The sequence below is a fragment of the Coffea arabica genome, chromosome 8e, assembly GCF_036785885.1.
Source record: "Coffea arabica cultivar ET-39 chromosome 8e, Coffea Arabica ET-39 HiFi, whole genome shotgun sequence".
Lineage (NCBI taxonomy): Eukaryota > Viridiplantae > Streptophyta > Magnoliopsida > Gentianales > Rubiaceae > Coffea > Coffea arabica.
In genome coordinates, this window is record NC_092324.1 from 9,454,783 (window position 1) to 9,477,071 (window position 22,289).

A 22,289-nucleotide genomic window follows, 5' to 3' on the forward strand; every position below is an offset into this window, starting at 1 on the left:
TAAACCACTATCTTCTTGTGGTTTTAAGGGTTCCTTGGTGATTGAGAGTAATACCCGGAAGAACACTTTGGACATTATTTTGCGTAAATAGGTGAGTGTTTCTTGTTTGTTATGTTTTCTTGATTATATGGCTTGTATGAACGATTGATAACATGTTAAATGCGTTCAATGTTTGCCAAACGAGTTTTCTAGGCGAGTGTGTACTTTATCGCACTCAACCTGCATGAATGGGAAATTTTCAATGATTTAATGATTGGAAAATTACTTGTGAATGAATGTAAGCCTTTTGGCTGAACTGGGCCCTGCCCTTCGTTACCGATCGACTCGGTCGGGCGATATGGTGACCCTGGGTGAATGTTTGGTATACTCGAGTATTACCTTGTAGTTGGTGGAGCCTAGCCAACGTCCAGGAGGGGGTGAATGAAATGAACGAACGAATGTCACTGCAAATGAGGGGTTTTACTTACAAAAATACATTTTCAAATGAGTGGAGGAATAAGGGAATGAAAGGAGAATGAATGAATGAATGGCTCCCTGTGAGTATGTATCCTTTTAATGAATATGTTATTATCGCTTTCCATTGTAAATGCTTCTTGACATAGTGTTTAACTTATTGTTTGATTATGTGTTCGGAACCTCACTGAGCTTTTAGCTCATCCCTTTAGTTTTATTTTCCTTAACAGGGGACGAGAGCTTTGTATCGACTAGCCTAGTCTAGTTTCTTGAATTTTGTAATGGTTCTCGCTCTAGCGCTTGGCACGGCTTGGATGTATGAAGAATTGAGAACCTTTGTATATTCGATGGTTGTACTCCCTTTTGAGATAGAAATGTTTATAAGTTTCGCTTTAAGTTTTGGATTGTTGTTATATTTTTTCTGTGGTTTCATTCTGATTTTGATTAAGGATTGAAGTGAACGACTGAGTCCCGACAGGAGCTGGGCAGGCGGTCCGACGAACCCTTTGATTTGCCTTAGGGAGAGGTGAGGCTGTCACAGTTGGTATCAGAGCCTACTTCACGTGGTCTCTGCGCCGAGTGAGCTTGGGTTAAGTGGTGATGAGTATGAAAGACTAAGTGCTCGGTCGAGCATAAGCTGTGAATCATAAGTGTTATAGGCCTTAAATCTTTCTTATGATATTTGAGAACAATAGATAGGTACGTCAGGTAGGAATCTCGATTGTAGATAGTTTACTCTTGGGACTGGCCAGCTCGAGATGTGAATTGTCTTATTTCGGATTCTCGTGCCCTAGTACTCTAGAGTTGTGGCGATACTAAGTATGTGAGATGTGCATTTTGGGAACATTAACGGGTTTTGTTTGGCTAGAAAGAGTACAAGAGGTCAATGGACGTCTAGTTGAATAGAAAGTGACGTGAGAGACCGGACGGGGTTATTTTAACTGAGTGTGGGATGACATATCGCCTTTTCTTTTGATTCGCCCTTATATTGTTACTACATGACGTTAGTTTATATATTTGTGTATATGATTATCTGTCTGACTTGATATGTATTTGTGTATTCGATCATCTGTCTCCTTGATATATAGTGTGTTATGTGTATATATGTCTATTTGGGTATTCGGTGTGCTAGAATTGAGTTACTTTAGTCAACTTACTGCATTTATTCATTAAATTACCTTTTAGAAAGAAAAGAAAAGAGAGAGGAAAAAAATATGGAGGGGAGACGTGGTCGTGGCCGTGGGACTAAGCGAGCCCAAGAGCCAAGAGAAGAAAGGGAAACAACAGCTGAACAAGAGAAAGGACCGAGGATTGAAGCCGGGGACCAAATGGTGACGGCAATTCAACAAATGACAAACATCTTAGCAAGGTTGGTGGACCAACAAGGTCAAATACCTGTAAATCAACTTCCGAACCCTGAAATAGGAGAAGATCGGGCTCTTGAGAGGTTTCAGAAGTTTGCTCCTCCAAAATTCCTTGGAGGGTCTGATCCGGTTGCAGCCGAACAGTGGCTGGACGTCATGATCAACATCTTTGCAGTTTTGAACTACATTGAGCAAAGACAAGTGAACTTCACTGTATTTCAATTTGAAGGACCGGCCCGAGCATGGTGGACTGTGATTAAAGCAAAGTGGGAAAGAGAACGAACCGTATGGACATGGGCGAACTTTATAAGAGAATTTAACGAGAAGTACCTCCCACCTTTAGTCCAAGAAAGGAGGGAGGATGAATTTATTAGGCTATGCCAGGGAACCTTAAGTGTGGCTGAATATGAAACGAAATTTACCAAACTATTCAAGTTCGCTTCCGAATTAGTGGCCACGGAACAGAGAAGAGTGAGACGGTTTATACAGAGATTGAATTTGGAAATTCAAGAAGCTCTAGCGGCGGTTCAGGTAAATACGTTTACAGAAGCCCTTGAGAAAGCCCAACGAATTGAGAATGCAAAGGCACAGGTAAAAGCCTCCCAAACTCGGAAAAGAGATTCATCTGGTAGTGTGATTGAGGAACCTAATGAATTGATAGCACCCTCTAAAGTGCAAAAAGTGAACCCTTTACCCCACCCACTATGGACATTAGGGGTGTTAGATGAAAGGTCTACATGAGGACATGGGGAAATTTCTCAAGAAAGCCAAAAAATGGCTTCTCACTTGACTTGTGGCGACTGTGGAAAGGCCAATCACACTGAGAGTGATTGTTGGAGGAAAGGACGGAAGTGTTTGATTTGCGGAAGTGGTGACCACCAGGTTAGCAACTGTCCGAGGAAACAGTCACGTGAAAGTAGTACTCAGCAACTGGAGGGCACTAAATGAAAATGTTATTCTTGGTTTTGATGATCACAAAAGTTCTTTGAAATATCTATCTAACCTTCTTCAAATATAAGTGTTTTTGCCTATCAAAGAATCAGGTACTAAAATGTCAACCAAAAGAAGAAGCAAAAACAGGACACTCATGTCGGACGGCCGAAAGCAATCTGTCGGACGTCCGAAAGGATAAAGAACATCAGGAAGGAAACTCTGTCGGATGCTCATAAGGAAGCATCGGACGTCCGGAAGGATCGGACGCACACCTCGGACGCATAACAACCAGATCGGACGTCCGAAAAATTCCAAGATAACTTGTCAACTCTCGGCCTACGATCGGACGCTGTACTGTCGGACGACAAAAACTCATCGGACGTCCGAACTTCATCTTGGCTGTTTTCGGACGATTGGTTCGGACGATAATCTGATCGTCGGACGTCCGAAAGCCCCAACGGCTAGCTGACTCTTCATCTGCCTTCTATCCGTTGGAAGCTTTAATGAAGTCCATTTCTGTTCCCCTTTAAAATCAAACTGTTCTGAACGAAGTGGGGACTTTTACACACTTTGTTTACAAGATCTCAAGAGATATTTTAGCTAGAAAATAGTCTCCAAAGCAAGATTTGTTTTAAAGTGGTGTGAATTTCTGGTGAGCATTTCTTTTGTGACTGAAAGGATCTTTAGTGTAGCTTTGTTGAGGGTTTTCTGAGTGATTGTAAAACTTCTTAGCTTGACTAAGCGAGGCTTAGGGTAAGGAGAAAGTGCTCCCTCCATTGTACATCTAGTTGATCTTCTTCCATCTAAGAGAAGTTGCTCTTCCTAGTGTGTGGTCTTCAAGTTTGAGGATAGCTTGGTAGACACTTGGTTTGATTCCCTAATTTACTTTTCTGTTTAATAAAATTCTCATTGCTTGTCTATACTTGTGTTTATGATCAATATTGCTCTTGTCTTCTAATCTACTTGGTTGATCATTACTAGAAAAGAAGGTAAATTTTTATTAAAGAAAAAGTGCATAAATTTGGTTAAGATTTTAATCAACCCAATTCACCCCCCCTCTTGGTTGTCTTTGGGACTTACAATTGGTATCAGAGCTTGGTCTCCTTGAGATTAAGCTCTAACGGCTTGGAGTAAAGATGACAACCAGTCATGCTATGTTTGTTGAGGGGCAATCTGTTACTAGGCCTCCCATGTTCAGTGGCTCCAACTATGTTAGCTGGAAAGAACGGATGATTATCTTTTTGCAATCTATTGATATTGAACTGTGGTTTATTGTGAGTGAAGGACCGCATGAAGCTAACTTTCTTGATGCAGATACAGGGCTGCTTCGGCCAAAAATGAGAGCTGAAATGAATGCTCAAGATAGGACTAACCTCACATTGAATGCCAAGGCCATGAATGTTCTTTATAGTGCCTTAGATTCAAATGAATCAATTAGAGTGAAAGGCTGTAAATCAGCCAAAGAAATGTGGGATAAGTTAAGAGAAATCCATGAGGGTGGTGACAATGTGAGAGAACAGAGAAAGGCCATCTTGGTCACAAAGTATGAATCATTTAAGATTGAACCTCTTGAGGATATTGACAAAATGTTTTGCAGGTTCACTGACTTGATCAAAGATCTCGAGGTGTTGGACAAAGAGTACACCTTGGGAGAGAAGAACAGAAAAATTCTCAATGCATTGGGCAAAGAATGGGAAAATAAAGTGACTGCAATAGAGGAGGCTAAGGATTTAAGTTCTGTGCCTATTGAATCTATCATTAACTCACTAACCTCTTATGAGTTAAAACTGAAATCTAAAGTGCAAGAGGAAGAGGATGCTAGAGCAAAAAGAAATATTGCTCTAAAGACTACTCAAAGTGAAGATGATCCAGCTCACTTGGATGATGAAGATTCGGATGGTGATGATAATGATCTTGCTCTCATCACAAGAGGTTTCAAAAGAATCTTGAATAAAAGGAAGTTCAGAAAGGGAGGACCTAGCAATCAATTCCAAAATTATTCATCAAATGCAAGGAACAAAAGAAAACAAGAATTCAATAAGAAGCAAGTGGACAAATGCTATGAATGTGGACAGCCTGGACACTATGCAAACGAATGCCCCATGAAGAAAATGAAAGATGGAAAAGCTGATCGAAAGCCAAGATTCAACAACTTCCAGATTACTTGGAATGAATGCAACTCTGAAGGGGAAGTTGAAGAAGAGGAAGAATCAGCTCAAATGGCCTTCATGGCTATTGGAGATAATGAGGTAACTTCCATACACTCTCAATCTGAAAGTGATGATGAAGAAGATGATGATCTTGAATCCTTTGTTGAAAAACTGCATAATGCTTTGAAGGAATCTTATGATAAGAACAAGCAGCTAAAACAGAAAATTGCTTTTCTCATTCATGAAAATGCATGTCTCCTTCAACAAAATAAACAACTAAAAACTGACAATGAATGTCTTGTGAGAGCCGGATTTGATGTTCAGAATGAGCTTGATAGAAAGACAAATATTTGTAAAATGCTGAAGGAAAGACATGGTGATTTAAAAAGGAGAATGGACAACTTGGATGAGACTTTGAAAGCAAGAAAGCAGGAGTTTATCAAAAGGAACATGTCACCTACACATCCTACTATTTTTCAAAGAACATTTGCACACAACAAAAATGCACATGGTTTCACAACATATAGAAAAGGTGGATTAAGATATGTCAAACCAGTACATGTTAAGGACTCTTCCATTATGTGTGGTTTTTGTTGTCAAAGAGGGCATTTGAAAAGTGATTGCTATGTGAAAAGAAATCTGAACAAAGGGATGAAATGCATGTGGTTAGTTAGATACAATGCTAACTATTGCGGACCCAAAAATTAAAAAGGGTACCAAACACTTTCTATTTTCAGGAAAAAGGATCAAACAAGTCCAAATGGTTTATTGATAGCGGCTGCTCAAGGCATATGACCGGTGATCCCTCCTTGTTCATAAAGCTAAAATCAAAATCAAGTGGAAAGGTGACATTCGGTGATGATGTGAAAGCTAAGACAATTGGTATAGGAGATGTTGGTAAGGATGGTGAAACTTTTGTCCATAATGTGCTTTTAGTTGATAACTTAAGTTATAACTTGCTTAGTGTTAGTCAATTATGTGATAAAGACTTGAATGTGTTATTCAAAAAACATGAATGCATTGTGCTTGATTCCAAATATAATATTGTGTTCAAAGGTAAGAGGTTCAACGACATATATATTGTGGTTCTTGATAAAATTGATTCATCTAGCTTGAAATGTCTTAAAGCTTCAAATGAAGATCCTTGGTTGTGGCATAGAAGACTTTGTCATTTTAACATGGATTTACTAAAGGAAATTTCGAAAAAGGAGTTGGTTAGAGGCTTGCCAAAAATCAGTTTTGATAAGGACAAAATATGTGATGCATGTCAATTTGGGAAGCAAACAAAAAATTCCTTTAAACCTAAGATGTGTGTATCTACTTCTAAACCTTTGGAACTCTTGCATCTTGATTTATTTGGTCCCACTCAAATTACTAGCTTGGGTGGTAAAAGATATTGTTTTGTAATTGTTGATGATTATTCTAGATACACTTGGGTGCTATTTCTTGCTCATAAAGATGATGCCTTCAAGAATTTTACTTCATTGTTTGCTAAAGTGCAAAATCTGCTTGGCTTAAAAATTGTTAGGATTAGAAGTGATAATGGAACGGAATTCAAATATTGTGGTTTTCCAGATTTCTGTGATCATAATGGCATTACACATGAGTTTTCAATTGCAAGAACTCCACAACAAAATGGTGTTGTAGAAAGGAAAAACAGGACACTACAAGAGGCTGCTAGAACTATGTTAAGTGAATGTAGTTTGCCTAAATACCTTTGGGCTGAAGCAGTAAACACTGCATGTTATGTGATGAATAGAATACTTTTGAGACCTATTTTAATGAAAACTCCTTATGAGCTGATTTTTGATAAGAAACCTACGGTTGGTTATTTCAAAGTATTTGGTTGTAAATGCTTTATTTTGAATCTAAAGGAACATCTTGGTAAGTTTGATAAAAAATCTGATGAAGGAATATTTTTGGGGTATTGTGAGAATAAAAGAGGATATAGAGTTTTTAATAGAAGGACTCTTGTGATTGAAGAAGCTATACATATAACATTTGATGAAACAAATGATGATAACTCCAAAAGTTCGTGTGAGGATGATGATGTAGGTGTTCGAGAAGGAATGGAAAAGCTATCAATTGGAAATGAAGGAAGCTCTAAACCAGCAGCAACTGAAATGGAAAATGAAGTTCATAATGATCAAGAAGAAGAAGATGAAGACAAAAATGATGATCCACTCAAAGATCTTCCCAAGGCTTGGAAATTCAGCCAAAATCATCCAAAAGAGCTTATAATTGGTGATCCATCCGAGAAGGTAAACACTCGTTCCTCATCTAGAAAATTGATTGACAATTTTGCTTTAGTTTCTCTCTTTGAACCCAAAAATATCAATGATGCTTTAAAGGATGAAAACTGGATTTTGGCAATGCAAGAAGAACTAAATCAATTTGAGAGAAATGAAGTTTGGACACTTGTTAATAGACCTCAAAATCAACCTATCATTGGTACAAAGTGGATTTTTAGAAATAAGTTGGATGATAAAGGTGTTGTTGTAAGAAATAAAGCCAGATTAGTTGCCAAAGGATATGCACAAGAAGAAGGAATTGATTTTGATGAAACATTTGCTCCCGTAGCAAGATTAGAATCTATTAGAATGCTTCTTGCTTTTGCATGCTTTAAAGGCTTCAAATTGTTTCAAATGGATGTTAAAAGTGCCTTTTTAAATGGTTTTATTGATCAAGAAGTATATGTGGATCAACCCCCCGGTTTTGAAAATACAAAATTTCCAAGTCATGTGTTTAAACTATCTAAAGCTTTATATGGTTTAAAACAGGCTCCAAGAGCTTGGTATGAAAGACTAAGTGATTTTTTGATTGAAAATGGTTTCAAAAGGGGTGTTATGGACACCACACTTTTTGCTAAGCAAGTGTTGAATGACCTTCTTATTGTGCAAATATATGTTGATGATATTATTTTTGGTGCTACCAATGAGTATCTATGCAAGGAGTTTTCCACCACTATGCAAAATGAATTTGAAATGAGTATGATGGGAGAATTAAATTTCTTCCTTGGACTTCAAATACATCAAGCGCTTGAGGGAATTTTTGTAAATCAAGCAAAATATACCAAGGAATTGCTGAAAAGGTTTGGCATGGAGGACTCAAAGCAAGTTGGAACTCCAATGTGCACTTCTACAAAGCTTGACAAAGATGAAGAAGGTAATCATGTGAATGAAAAGCATTATAGAGGTATGATCGGAAGCCTACTCTATTTAACCGCAAGTAGACCTGATATTATGTTTGCTGTTTGCTTGTGTGCTAGATTTCAATCTTGTCCAAAAGAATCACATTTGAATGCTGTAAAAAGGATTTTTAGGTATTTGAAAGGTACATTAGACTATGGTCTTTGGTATGCTAGATCTAATGAGTTTGCACTATATGGTTATTCGGATGCTGATTTTGGAGGTTGTCGTGTGGATAGAAAGAGTACTAGTGGAACTTGTCATTTTCTTGGAAATTGTTTAGTCTCTTGGTTTAGCAAAAAGCAAAATGCGATATCTTTGTCTACAACCGAAGCGGAATATATTGCCGCTAGTGCATGTTGTGCTCAACTTTTATGGATGAAACACACTTTGAATGATTTTGGATTGTTGTATGACTGCATGCCTGTATTCTGTGATAATACTAGTGCTATAAACTTGACCAAAAATCCTATTCATCATTCTAGGACAAAGCACATAGATATAAAGCATCACTTTATATTCGTGATCTTGTTCAAAAAGGTGAAATATGTGTAAATTATGTTTGTTCTAAAGATCAATTTGCTGATATTTTTACCAAAGCTCTGCCATTAGATCAGTTCATTCATCTAAGATCAAAATTAGGAATAATCGAAAAATCATCCTAAAATTTCTCAAAGTCTTCGGACGTCCGAAAGAAGATGAACGGACGTCCGATGATGTTCTTCAGCCATTTTCCAGAATTGCGCCTGTTCGGACGCAACTGTCGGACGCACAACTTCGTTCGGCCGTCCGACAGTGCAACGGCTCATTTTTTAAAAACAACTTTCTTCCTCATTTGCTTCAGACTCTTCCCATTTTATTTCCTCTCGGACGAAAACTCTCTTGTCTCTCACTCTCAAATTCATATCGTTCTGAAGCCCCCATTCCCAAATTGACTCAACCAAAACAGTTCCTGATCAATTGCGAGTCATTATTCCTGATCATTTCACAGAATTATCTATCACTTCGCACATTCCCAAATTTTCTTCAAAACCCTATCTTTTCATAACCGCTCTGTCAAATCGTCTACAAGGCTTTTTTGTTCCAAAATGCGATTCACTTTCCTACTACTGTGTGTATCATTTGCATCTATCATTCCATACATTTCGCACAATGGTGAATCTAAGGGGAGGAAAAGTTACTGCCGGACGCAAGCATCCACTCAGGGATGAGGATGAGAGTCTTCCCACTGTCAAACGGACATCCAAACGCTTCAAAAGAGGAGCTATCAAGGGTCAAATGTCACGGCCTACACCACAACCCTCCTCTCAGCCTGAATCTGGACAGGGGACATCTTCTCAACCGCCTCCAAAATCAGCCCCCCCTCCTACATTCTTTGATGATGCTGCGAAAGACAAATACTCCTGGATATCCCAGAAGGGTGTCATCCCTCAAAGAACTGTAAACCCCTCTGAATTTCGCTCCATAGGTTTAGAATCCATTCTAAGTCTATTTGCTTTCCAGAAATGGTCACATCTTATTTCTATGCCAAATGTCTACTATCCTGATATGTTGCATCAATTTTTTGCCAATCTTAGGAAAGGTTCTGACCAAACTGAAATATTTTCCAGGGTTAATGGGGTAGACTTAATCTTTGACTCTGAAATTGAGAACTCCATTTTAAATACTACCATTGAACGTTTATGCAAAGATAAGATTGCTAATTTCTTTTCCTATGAAGAGCTCCCGACTGCGGCAAATCATTTTGATGGGACAAAAATGTTAACCTATTTCAAAAGAAGTTTTTCCTCACCTGCTGATGCTAAATTGAATGATCTGGCCCCTGTGAATTTAATTGCTTTTTCTATCATTTCAAACCTGTTTGTGCCTACTGATGGCCATAGAACTGATGCAAACAAAATGGAGTTGTACCTCTTTTATTGTTTTCAAGAAAAAGTTCGTATTGATTTTGGTTTTGTCATGTGCAAGTTTTTACTTCGCTATGCCACTGATTCTCGCAGAAAATTATCTTATGGAAAGTTTCTTCAAAAGATTTTTGAGTTTTACAAAGTCCCTATTCTAGGTGTTTGTCCTAAAGAAGCATCTTCTTATGCCTTTACAAAAGGGTATTTTGAAAGGAAAAATCTTATTTTTAAAGATAATCTGTGGGCTTATAAGGGTGCATCATCTAGTGAACTTAGGTCTAAGGCTGCACATTATCCTTCATCTATTCCACTCACTCCCATTCATCCTAGGAAATCTGCCACTAAGGCATCCTCCTCCAATGATGGAGTGATTGAGCTTCTTCATGAACTCAAACAGCATGTTCTTCTTCTAGAACATGGCCTAATGCTCACCATGTCCTCTGAGCAACAAACTGCCTTCCTAGACAAAAAGAACCTCCTGTTTCCCCCCCCTGTGGTTGAGGAAGTTTCCCATGACAAAGAGTCACACCCCACTGATCCGAGTTCATCAATTCCAGACCCTGGTTCATCAACCCCTGTGACTCCTCATGGCACATCTACATCAGATAAAGGCAAGGCACCAGTTGAAGAGGCTGCTGAAGGTGATGAAGAAACTGAAGAGGAGGATCTCGACCAATATCAGCTCTCTCGGAGGACACCTGGATCCACATAGTTCATCACTTAAGACATTTGCATTGTGTTTGTCTTGTTTATGTGTTTGTGGTATTCAACAATGAATATGTAATGTAATGGATATTTTAAGTTTCTTTTGGTATGTTTTGATGGATGTTTAAGTACTGTTTTGATGGATGTCTAAGTATTTTAATGGATGTTTGTTTGTCTATTCTGATTGTGTGAATGCAATGAATTTGGTTTTCATTGATGAATGTGTTTGTGGATGTGTTGATTGTGATTGGTTGCCCTTTTGTGATGACAAAAAGGGGGAGAGGATTGGTGTTGATTAGGATTGGTGTTGATTGATGATTGATTGGTGATGTTGGATATGTTGGATTGATTGTTTAAATTCAGTTGATGATTGTGATGGATTGATTGGCTGATATGCTTAATTGTCATATTTTTGGAAAATTGTTTAATTCGGTTGGGCAGCCAAGTGAGGGGGAGTTTTTCAAATCTTTTTATGATTCATTAAGTAAGGGGGAGTTCTTGTCTATTGAGAAAGGGGGAGTTTTTACTGCAATCATCAAATCTCATTTCAAACTTTTGTTTTGTCATCATCAAAAAGGGGGAGAATGTTATTCTTGGTTTTGATGATCACAAAAGTTCTTTGAAATATCTATCTAACCTTCTTCAAATATAAGTGTTTTTGCCTATCAAAGAATCAGGTACTAAAATGTCAACCAAAAGAAGAAGCAAAAACAGGACACTCATGTCGGACGGCCGAAAGGAATCTGTCGGACGTCCGAAAGGATAAAGAACATCAGGAAGGAAACTCTGTCGGATGCTCATAAGGAAGCATCGGACGTCCGGAAGGATCGGACGCACACCTCGGACGCATATCAACCAGATCGGACGTCCGAAAAATTCCAAGATAACTTGTCAACTCTCGGCCTACGATCGGACGCTGTACTGTCGGACGACAAAAACTCATCGGACGTCCGAACTTCATCTTGGCTGTTTTCGGACGATTGGTTCGGACGATAATCTGATCGTCGGACGTCCGAAAGCCCCAACGGCTAGCTGACTCTTCATCTGCCTTCTATCCGTTGGAAGCTTTAATGAAGTCCATTTCTGTTCCCCTTTAAAATCAAACTGTTCTGAACGAAGTGGGGACTTTTGCACACTTTGTTTACAAGATCTCAAAAGATATTTTAGCTAGAAAATAGTCTCCAAAGCAAGATTTGTTTTAAAGTGGTGTGAATTTCTGGTGAGCATTTCTTTTGTGACTGAAAGGATCTTTAGTGTAGCTTTGTTGAGGGTTTTCTGAGTGATTGTAAAACTTCTTACCTTGACTAAGCGAGGCTTAGGGTAAGGAGGAAGTGCTCCCTCCATTGTACATCTAGTTGATCTTCTTCCATCTAAGAGAAGTTGCTCTTCCTAGTGTGTGGTCTTCAAGTTTGAGGATAGCTTGGTAGACACTTGGTTTGATTCCCTAATTTACTTTTCTGTTTAATAAAATTCTCATTGCTTGTCTATACTTGTGTTTCTGATCAATATTGCTCTTGTCTTCTAATCTACTTGGTTGATCATTACTAGAAAAGAAGGTAAATTTTTATTAAAGAAAAAGTGCATAAATTTGGTTAAGATTTTAATCAACCCAATTCACCCCCCCCTCTTGGTTGTCTTTGGGACTTACAGAAAACAAGCGAATGAAAAAGAAAACCGAATAAAAGTACCGGTAAGAGTATATGCCTTAGACAACCAACAAGCTCCTGAGCCATCTGAAGGTAAAAATTTCGATGACGAAATTTCTTAAGGGGGAGAGAGTGTGAGAACCCAAAAATTTTCACATTTTCTCAGCATTATTTTATTTCTTTGCCTACATTTTATACTTTCCTTGGAAATATTAAAATTTCTATGCATTTTTACAAGCAAGTACAGTTTTAAAATCATTTTTCCTAGTATGAGTTAGTGTACATTAATTTGAAGTGCGTTATAGACGTGGGACCCGCTAGTGCGATATAAGTTTGGTGACTAAGTGATTTTTGTGCTAAGTGTTATTATTATACAAGGTGCTAGAGAATAATTAGAGGTTTGTTATATGATGTAACCATTGGCATCCAAAGGATTAGAGAAAACACTAGAAGGGCCAAGTGTTGCAAAACCATTGGAGGTTGGACTTTGACCTCATTTTCACCTTTACTAAAAACCAAATTTTGACCCAAAATATCTTCATTTTTCTTGCTTCTTGGCCGACTCTCTTGAGGGGAGAAACAAGAGAGAGCTCTTCAATTTCTTGCTTCCAAACTTGCTCAAATCTTGAGTTTTAGCCAACCAAATTCGAAACTACACCATACAAGTGCTCAACTAGGAAGCTTGATGGTTTTGGTGGAGTTGTTTTGGAGGAGGAAAGACTAAACCACTATCTTCTTGTGGTTTTAAGGGTTCCTTGGTGATTGAGAGTAATACCCAAAAGAACACTTTGGACATTATTTTGCGTAAATAGGTGAGTGTTTCTTGTTTGTTATGTTTTCTTGATTATATGGCTTGTATGAACGATTGATAACATGTTAAATGCGTTCAATGTTTGCCAAACGAGTTTTCTAGGCGAGTGTGTACTTTATCGCACTCGACTTGCATGAATGGGAAATTTTCAATGATTTAATGATTGGAAAATTACTTGTGCATGAATGTAAACCTTTTGGCTGAACTGGGCCCTGCCCTTCATTACCGATCGACTCGGTCGGGCGATATGGTGACCCTGGGTGAATGTTTGGTATACTCGAGTATTACCTTGTAGTTGGTGGAGCCTAGCCAACGTCCAGGAGGGGGTGAATGAAATGAACGAACGAATGTCACTGCAAATGAGAGGTTTTACTTACAAAAATACATTTTCAAATGATTGGAGGAATAAGGGAATGAAAGGAGAATGAATGAATGAATGAATGAATGGCTCCCTGTGAGCACGTATCCTTTTAATGAATATGTTATTATCGCTTTCCATTGTAAATGCTTCTTGACATAGTGTTTAACTTATTGTTTGATTATGTGTTCGGAACCTCACTGAACTTTTAACTCATCCCTTTAGTTTTGTTTTCCTTAACAGGGGACGAGAGCTTTATATCGACTAGCCTAGTCTTGTTTCTTGAATTTTGTAATGGTTCTCGCCCTAGCGCTTGGCTCGGCTTGGATGTATGAAGAATTGAGAACCTTTGTATATTCGATGGTTGTACTCCCTTTTGAGATAGAAATGTTTATAAGTTTCGCTTTATGTTTTGGATTGTTGTTATATTTTTTCCTGTGGTTTCATTCTGGTTTTGATTAAGGATTGAAGTGAACGACTGAGTCCCGGCGAGAGTTGGGCAGACGGTCCGCCGAACCCTTTGGTTCGCCTTAGGGGGAGGTGGGGCTGTCACAAACTTGACTTCGATATCTTCATACCAAATGTAGATCTATCTCTTAGCTTCAAAATGGTTTGAGAATCACCTTAATCTGATACTTGTAACTCAATATATAGCCAAAATACCAACAAGTGTCAAAGCTGTCTAACTTGCTTTAATTGCATTTCATTTCTTGCACTTCATATTCTCCTTTTATCACTTCAAACCATCATTAATCATCCAATTATCTTCTCAACTTACTCTTTTTGATGATTGAATCTCTAAACCTACAAAAATATGAAATTTTCACCATTAAAATCCATAGAAATGCAACTTTTGATACTTAAACCATAAAATGCATATTTTCACTAGAAACTTAGTTAATTAGCTATAAAAGTAATTAAAACACACCAAAACTAAATAATAGAACATGTTAAAAAATATGTAAAATATGCACTTATCAACTTTCTTCTTCTCAAATAGTAGGGATAGAAGCCAAGGGAAACCAAAATGAGAATCATTTGGTTTCATGCAAGCCGTAGTTCGCACGTAGCTAATAATGATACTAGGCAAAGGTAAACCGGTGAGCTGAATTCCCATCCTCGATATCATCTTGTCCAAAAAGTACAGATCGCTATTGCGAAGTTCCCTTTTACCATTCTTCTTAGGCTGGACATTGAAGCAAAAGATGTAGAACAAGAGATGGTACCTCGGTTGACATAACGCAATTTTGTTCGACCCCCTCGTGACTCTTTGTATTTACCCTTGAGTCGAGTCACGACTTCAGCAGGATCCCGTGGCTTACATGCATGAAATTCTTTGATAATTTTGACATCAATACCCTTATTGTGGCATTTATTAAGAGAAGCAATGGTTTCTCAGTCAATCACCAACTTGATATCTCGAACCCATGACACAATTTTTTAGTGTTGTGGCCCGGTTTATCTTCCACATTGGCATAGAACTCCCAAACTAGGTTGGGAGAGTAATGACTTGGCAGTTGGAGAATAGTCTCGCAACCGAATTTAGCAAAGGTTGAAGTAATCTTATAATGAGCATCTAACTCGTAGGCCAGATTTTTTTTTACAATGAAGTCTTTCTGAAGAGTCACCTCGTACTACTCTTGATTAGCCTCTGAAGTAAATCTAGTGGTGTCATATGGTGGACGAGAAATTTGGTGGCTAGTTGAGGCTTGCTTTCGCCTTGAGCGTGGTGGTGGCTCGGGTGACTTGGAAAGTGAAGAGGTCATTGGAGATGTCGATGGTGTTGTTTCCGATTCAGATGGAGGAGTTGGCTCGCGGTAGGTTGTTTACATGCTCATGTACGCACCATAGTACCTAAGAAAAATCAAATAAAATAAGGACTCAAAGGAGAACTGCTCACCCCCCCCCAAAAGTACATTTCATCACCAAAATAAGATTGATACTTAATGTTGGTAGTTAAAACAAATTCAAGTAACAATTCGCCAAGTAAAATCGATCAATGAGATTGCTCAGAATGGACAAATAAAGAAAAATATTCCCAAGAGCAAGTCAAATCTAAACGATGGCGCAACATTTATAAAATTCTTCATATTGACCAAGTTAATCACAAAACATGATAAAATTTAAATAATCAATCAAATGTTAAGCGCTTTTAACCTTTAATGAACTTGAATATGCGAAGAAGAAGTGAGCAAAAATATTCAAAAATATGAGTCCATAATAGCACAAATTGCTCAAAAGTAGACTAAAGGATTCTTGTGTCATGCTCCTCCTCCCTAGGCCATTACATTCCGATATGCATTAACAATCAGGGCCCGAGAATGTTCTAAGATTAAGTTCCAACCATATCCAAAAAAAGCAAATTTCAAAAATTTCATTAAATCAAAGGGTTGACATTATTTTATTTAATGTTACAACAAGGCATAAACAAGTCCAATAAGCATATTAAAGCCCATAAACCACTCCAACCATCATCACAATTTCGGATAAAAAGAATCCAAAAAATCTCCAAAAATTCGAAATGTTGAGATTGTAAATAGGAATATTTGTGGAGATTTCTTACCTCAATCAGATAGAAGGATGAATGGGGAGTGCTAAAATGCAAAAAGCTCTTTAGAATTATCCCAAATTACTCTTCAACCAAGTGAAATTCCATCCAAAACCCTAAGCTGCAATTTACTTCAATCCGAATTCAAAATGTGTTTTTGTTGAGTTGTAATCAGATAAAAAGGATCTAAGAGGCCTAATAGGTGTTTTAGTGATGAAATGGAGTGAAGAAAATGCGTCAAAAATGAAGTGCATGTATGAGTGTATGTGGTTCGAAATAGAAGAAAGGAAAGAATGAGAAGAAGTGATCCGAACCTTCATTTTTGAACTATCTCTGCAAGGATTGGAGGTCGGATCGTGGTAATTGAGCTCAGATCTGAGGCTTGGATTTCTCTCTGATTGCCGAAGTTAATCCCAGGCCCATATCTAAGGTTAAAATTATCAATCCGAGGTTGGATCTATTTTTCAAAAATATTCGAGTTGGGATCTTTAAGATCTAAGCTCGGATCAATTGAATCTACATTTATTGCAGACTTTTCTACTATTTTTAGTTTAACCCCAATTCAAAACACACTCTGCAATTCGCACTCTACAACAAAATTTTCAACAATGCAACATTTCATGCACATGAAAAATGACTGAGACATAAATCTCAACACCTCAAAACAAATCAAAAACATGTAAAATGCAAATTAAGGGGTGAAGTTCTTGGATCAAAAAGTCTCATCGACATTTCCAATGCACATGATGGTATTCAATTGGTTCAAAAGAGTGCCAATAGGTCATGAATACATTTAAACGCTTCAACTCACTTCAACTTCATGCAAATGACTAACTTAACCTCATATCAAGAAATTAGGCATTGTAAACTCAAAAATAACTGCTAAGCTTCCCTTTTCACATCGGTCTCCACGCTTATGAGGAATTGCTTTTCCAACCTTGCATCTCCTACAAACCAATAAAAACATACATAACTAACTTTTATCCAAAACATCTAATATACACTAAACTAACCAGTATCATTAAAATTATTGGTTTGCCTCCCAACAAGCGCTTTTGTTTATAGTCGTTGAGTTGAATTTTTTCTTAAAGCTTTTTAGGCTGAAGAAGAATTGCCTAAAAGACAACTAAATCCCTTAGGGATGATTTCACCCGTAAAATAGGGTTTCAACCTTTGTCCGTTGACCTTGAATCCTTCATTTCTTGCATTTGCAACCTCGACTGCTCCATAAGGGAATACTTGAATTATTTTAAATGTTCCCAACCATCTCGACTTGAGTTTTTTTTGAAATAATCTAAGGCGTGAGTTATATAGAAGCACTTTTTGTCCCACCTTAAATTATTTAGGAATAATATGCTTGTCATACCAGTTTTTAACCTTATCTTTATAAATTTTGACATTCTCATAAGCATATAGTCGTTGTTCCTCTAATTTGCTCAACTCAAGCAACCTTCTACCACCTACAAGATTAAAATTCATTTTAATTATCTTAATAGCTCAATAAGTCTTATGTTCGATCTTGATATGTAAATGACAAGTTTTGTCATAGACTAATCGATATAGTGACATCCCCAAGGGAGTCTTAAATGCTATCCGATATGCCTATAGTGCATCATCAAGTTTGTTTGCCCAATCTTGTCATGATTTGTTCACTGTTTTCTCCAAGATAGGCTTGATTTTTCGATTTGCTAGTTCTGCTTGTCTGTTGGATTGAGGATGGTATGGAAGTGATGTCTTGTACTATAACCATACTTGATCAATAAGGAATCCAGCTGTTTGTTATAAAAATGCTTTCCCTTATCACTCACTATGACTCTAGCTATACCAAATCTATTAAAAATGTTCTTTTAAGAAATCTAAGTACAACTTTAATATCATTAGTAAGTGAAGCAATTGTCTCCACCCATATAGAAAGATAATCAATGGTTACTAAAATGTACTTATTGTTAAAAGAACTTGGAAATGGTCTCATAAAATTCATACCCCAAATATCAAATAACTCAACTTCTAAGGATGTAGTTAGGAGCATTTTATTTTTTTCTAGAAATATTTTCGGTTCTTTGACAAGCATTACAACTTTTAACATATTTTCTAACATCTCAATATATAGTTGGCCATAAAAGTCCAATTGCCATACCTTCCCCCCAGTGTTTGAAGTACTAAAGTGACCACTCATTTCTAGGTTATGACAATGATATAAGATATCACGTACCTCATTTCAGGAATACATCTACATACCATGCCATTAGTACAATGCTTATAGAGCAACGATTCTTCCCAAAAGTGACTTTTGACATTATGCAACAATTTCTTCCTTTGGTGAAGATTTAAACCCTTTGGCATTACTCCACTTACCAAATAATTAGCAAAGCCCATATACCATGAAGAATTAGCAAGTGCTATGACAAACTCATCCGAGAAACTCTCTTTAATCGGAAGTTGATCATCAGTGGGGTTGTACTTTAGCCTCAAAAGGTGATCCGCCTACCACAAGGTTCTCCGATCTCTTTTTATCTTTTATTTTCACATCAAATTCCTGTAATCAGAGAATCCATCTGATTAGAAGAGATTTTACATCTTTTTTATATAGAAATTATTTAAGAGGTGAATGGTCTGTATAGATGATAAATTTAGACTCTATTAAATAGAATTTAAATTTATTTGAGGCAAATATCACTGTCAATAGTTCTTTTTTCATGGTTACATAATTGAGTTGTGTTTCATTAAGCAACTTGCCCGCGTTATAAATCACGTGCAATCTTCCTTCTAGTCTTTGCCCTAAAACCACTCCTACAGTATAATCACTTGCAACACACATTAACTTGAATGGTAGTGACCAATTTAGTGAATTAATAATTGGTGCCCAAGTTTACTTCATCTTCAACCTATCAAAAGTAATTAAACATTTATCATCAAAATAAAAAGGGGTATCCTTGCATAATAAATCACACAATGGTTTAGATATATTGGAAAAATCCTTAATAAAGCACTTATAAAAGTATACATGTCCAAGAAAACTACGAATCCCCTTGACATTGTTCGAAGGTAACATTTTCTCGATTATTTCTATTTTCACCTTATCCACCTCAATTTCTTTAGAGGAAATCTTATGCCCTAAAACAATTCGTTCATGAACCATGAAATGGACTTTTGCCAATTGAAAACAGGATTTGTGTCTTCGCATCTCTGTAAAATTAAGTCCAAGTTATGAAGAAATTGTTAAATGAAGAACCATACATAGAAAAATCATCTATAAATATCTCTATAATTTTCTCAACATAACCAGAGAAAATTGCGATTATGCAACGTTGAAACGTACTGGAGGTATTGCAAAGGCCAAATGGCATCCTTCTAATTGCAAAATTGCCATAGGGGCATGTGAATATTATTTTCTCTTGATCCTCAAGAGCTATAATTATTTGATTGTAACCTAAAAATCCATCAAGAAAATAATACAATTCATATCCGGCTATACGCTCAAATAATTGATCAAGGAAGGGTAAAAAAAGTGGTCTTTTCTCGTAACCACATTAAATTTTCCATAATTGATACATACTCTCCATCCTACCACAAGTCGAGAAGGAATAAGTTCATCATTTTTAACCTTGACTATGGTAGTTCCCCTTTTCTTTGGGGCTACATGAATTGGACTAATTCATACACTATCGGAGATAGAAAAGATTATACTTGCATCAAGCCACTTAATAATTTCTAATCTTACCACCTCTTTCATATTTTGATTGAGTCTTCTTTGCAATTGTACCACCGATTTGCAGTTGTTCTCTAAAAGAATGCGGTGAATGCATATAGAAAGACTTATTCCTTATATGTTGAAAATGGTCCATCCAATAGCCTTTTTATGCTTCTTTAAAACTCTTAGTAGCTTTTCTCGTTGCTCCTCATATAAGTAAGCACTAACAATCACTAGTAAAGTTTTGTTAGTTCCAAGAAACTCATACCTCAAATGGTTACAAAGTGGTTTGAACTTAAGTTTTGGAACTTTTATCTTCGAAGGCGGTGGAAGTCCTTTTCCTTGTCTAAAACTCTCGTACACATGACCTCTTATATAAGGCGGTTGAGCATCCAAATATTTGGTCATCCCTTCAATTTGTTCATTATCTCTCCCTTGCCATCCTATATGCATCAAACACAATTCAAGAGGATCCAAGCCAAGATTGAATTGGCTTATCTATTGTGTTAGTTTGTCAATAGCGCCAATTGAACAAGCATGATAGGTAAAAGAAGGGTATTTTTTCATATTATTCAAATTAAACTCTACCTCTTCTTCACCTATTTGAAACTTAAACTTGCCATTTTTAATATCAATAATAGTACCTACAGTTGTCAAAAATGGTCTACCAAGAATAATTGGCATAGACATGGCTTCTTCCATATCTAACACCACAAAATTCACGAAAGTGATAAACTTTTGTACTTTTATCAGCACATTTTCTAACACTTCCAATGGATACCTAATAGACCTATCAGTTAATTGTAAAGTAATATTAGTGTGTTTAAACTCATGTAAACCTAATTGTCTAGCCACCGTCAAAGGAATTAATAATACACTAGCACCAAGATCACATAATGCTTTAGAGAATTCAATGTTACTAATGGTGCTTGGTATAGAAAACCCCTGGATCCTTCAATTTAGGTTGGTAGTTTGTTTTGAATTATGATATTACATTCCTCTGCTAGCACTATTGTCTCGCGGTCATCCAATTTTCTCTTACAAGTCATGTTCTCCTTAAGAAACTTTTGCATACGAAGAAATTTGCAAAATAGTATCGGCGAAAGGAAAATTAATATGTAATTGCTTGAAAATTTTAACAAAATTTTTAAAATCTTTATCAAACTTATTTGATTTGAACTTTTGAGGAAATGGAACTGCTGGAGGTACAAGAGTGGTAGTAGAAGATGTCGGTTGATTTTCACTTTGTTTCTCCTTACTATATTCCCCCAAACTTGCCTCTTGGTCCTCCCTCTCATCTTCTTTTTCATTACTCTTATTTTTTTTCACTTTCAACCACCGGAGGATCTTCTAATTGACTACTACTACGAAGAGTTATGACTTTAACATGCTTCCTCAGATTCACTTCCATTTTACTCAGTAACTCTCCTTAGTTTCTATTGTTAATTGAGTTCGCAATTTGAGCTATTTGGACCTCTACATTTGTATACATGGTTGTAAATTGGTCTATTCTTCCCTCAATTTTTTTGAATCTTTGGATAGTAGCACTAGCTAACTTATCAATTTTTATCATTGGACACATTGGCTAGCCTTTCAATTGTCATCTCCCAAGCCAGTTTGTTCTCTCCATTCGGTAGCTTTGGTTGGAATTCCAATGAATTATTTGGCCTTTGTGGCACTCCTTGATTCTTCCATCCAAAATTTTGATGATTTCTCCACCCCGAATTCTATGTGTTGGATTAGGGATTGTTTTGAGCCGTTCGGTTGTAGTTATTTACAAATTGCGCCTGCACACTTTCAACACAAATATTAGTATTATGATCTCCTCCACATATATTACAACAAGAAACACTTACATTAGATGTAGAATTAGAACCAAACTTGGTTTGTTTACTTAACAACTTAACCACATTGTTCATTTGAGCACTCAACATATTAAGAGCGTTCATTTCAATCATACATGCTTGCCGTCTAGAATTATCTCGCTCATTCGCCCATTGGTAATTGTTTGTTGCCATCTCCTTTTTCAAAATTTGAGTTTCCTGGGGTGATTTACCAATTAAAACTCCACTTGTGGCTACATCAGTAGTAGCCTTAGTCGAAAAAGTTAAATCATTAGAAAAAGTTGGACGATTAGTCAATCGGAAAGTCCATGGTATGGATATTTTTGTAGCAAATCTCTAAATCTTTCTCACGTTTCATACAATGATTCACCCTCTCATTGTTTAAAACTAGTAATGTCCATTCTAAATTTAGTTATTTTATCCGGTGAAAAGTATTTATTCAAAAATGCTCTAGATAAATCATCCCAAGTGGTGAAAGTGTTTAGAGTATAAGAATGCAACCAAATTTTAGCTTTATTACACAAGGAAAAAGAAAACAACCTTAACCTAATTGCATCCTCACTCACTCCATTCATTTTAATTGTATTACATATCTCCAAAAATGTGGCCAAGTGTGTATATGGATCCATTAGCTTCAAATTGAAATTGTTGAACCATTTGGATAAGTGATGGTTTAATCTCAAAATTGTTAACA

The 22,289-nt window shown here is 36.9% G+C and overlaps 1 non-coding gene across 1 annotated transcript; it reads left to right on the forward strand.

The window, feature by feature from the left end:
- Positions 1 to 21,897: 21,897 nt before the first annotated feature.
- LOC113705108 (small nucleolar RNA R71) lies at positions 21,898 to 22,005 on the forward strand. Its single transcript, XR_003451756.1, has one exon. It is a non-coding gene; the product is annotated as a small nucleolar RNA R71 (small nucleolar RNA).
- Positions 22,006 to 22,289: the final 284 nt, after the last annotated feature.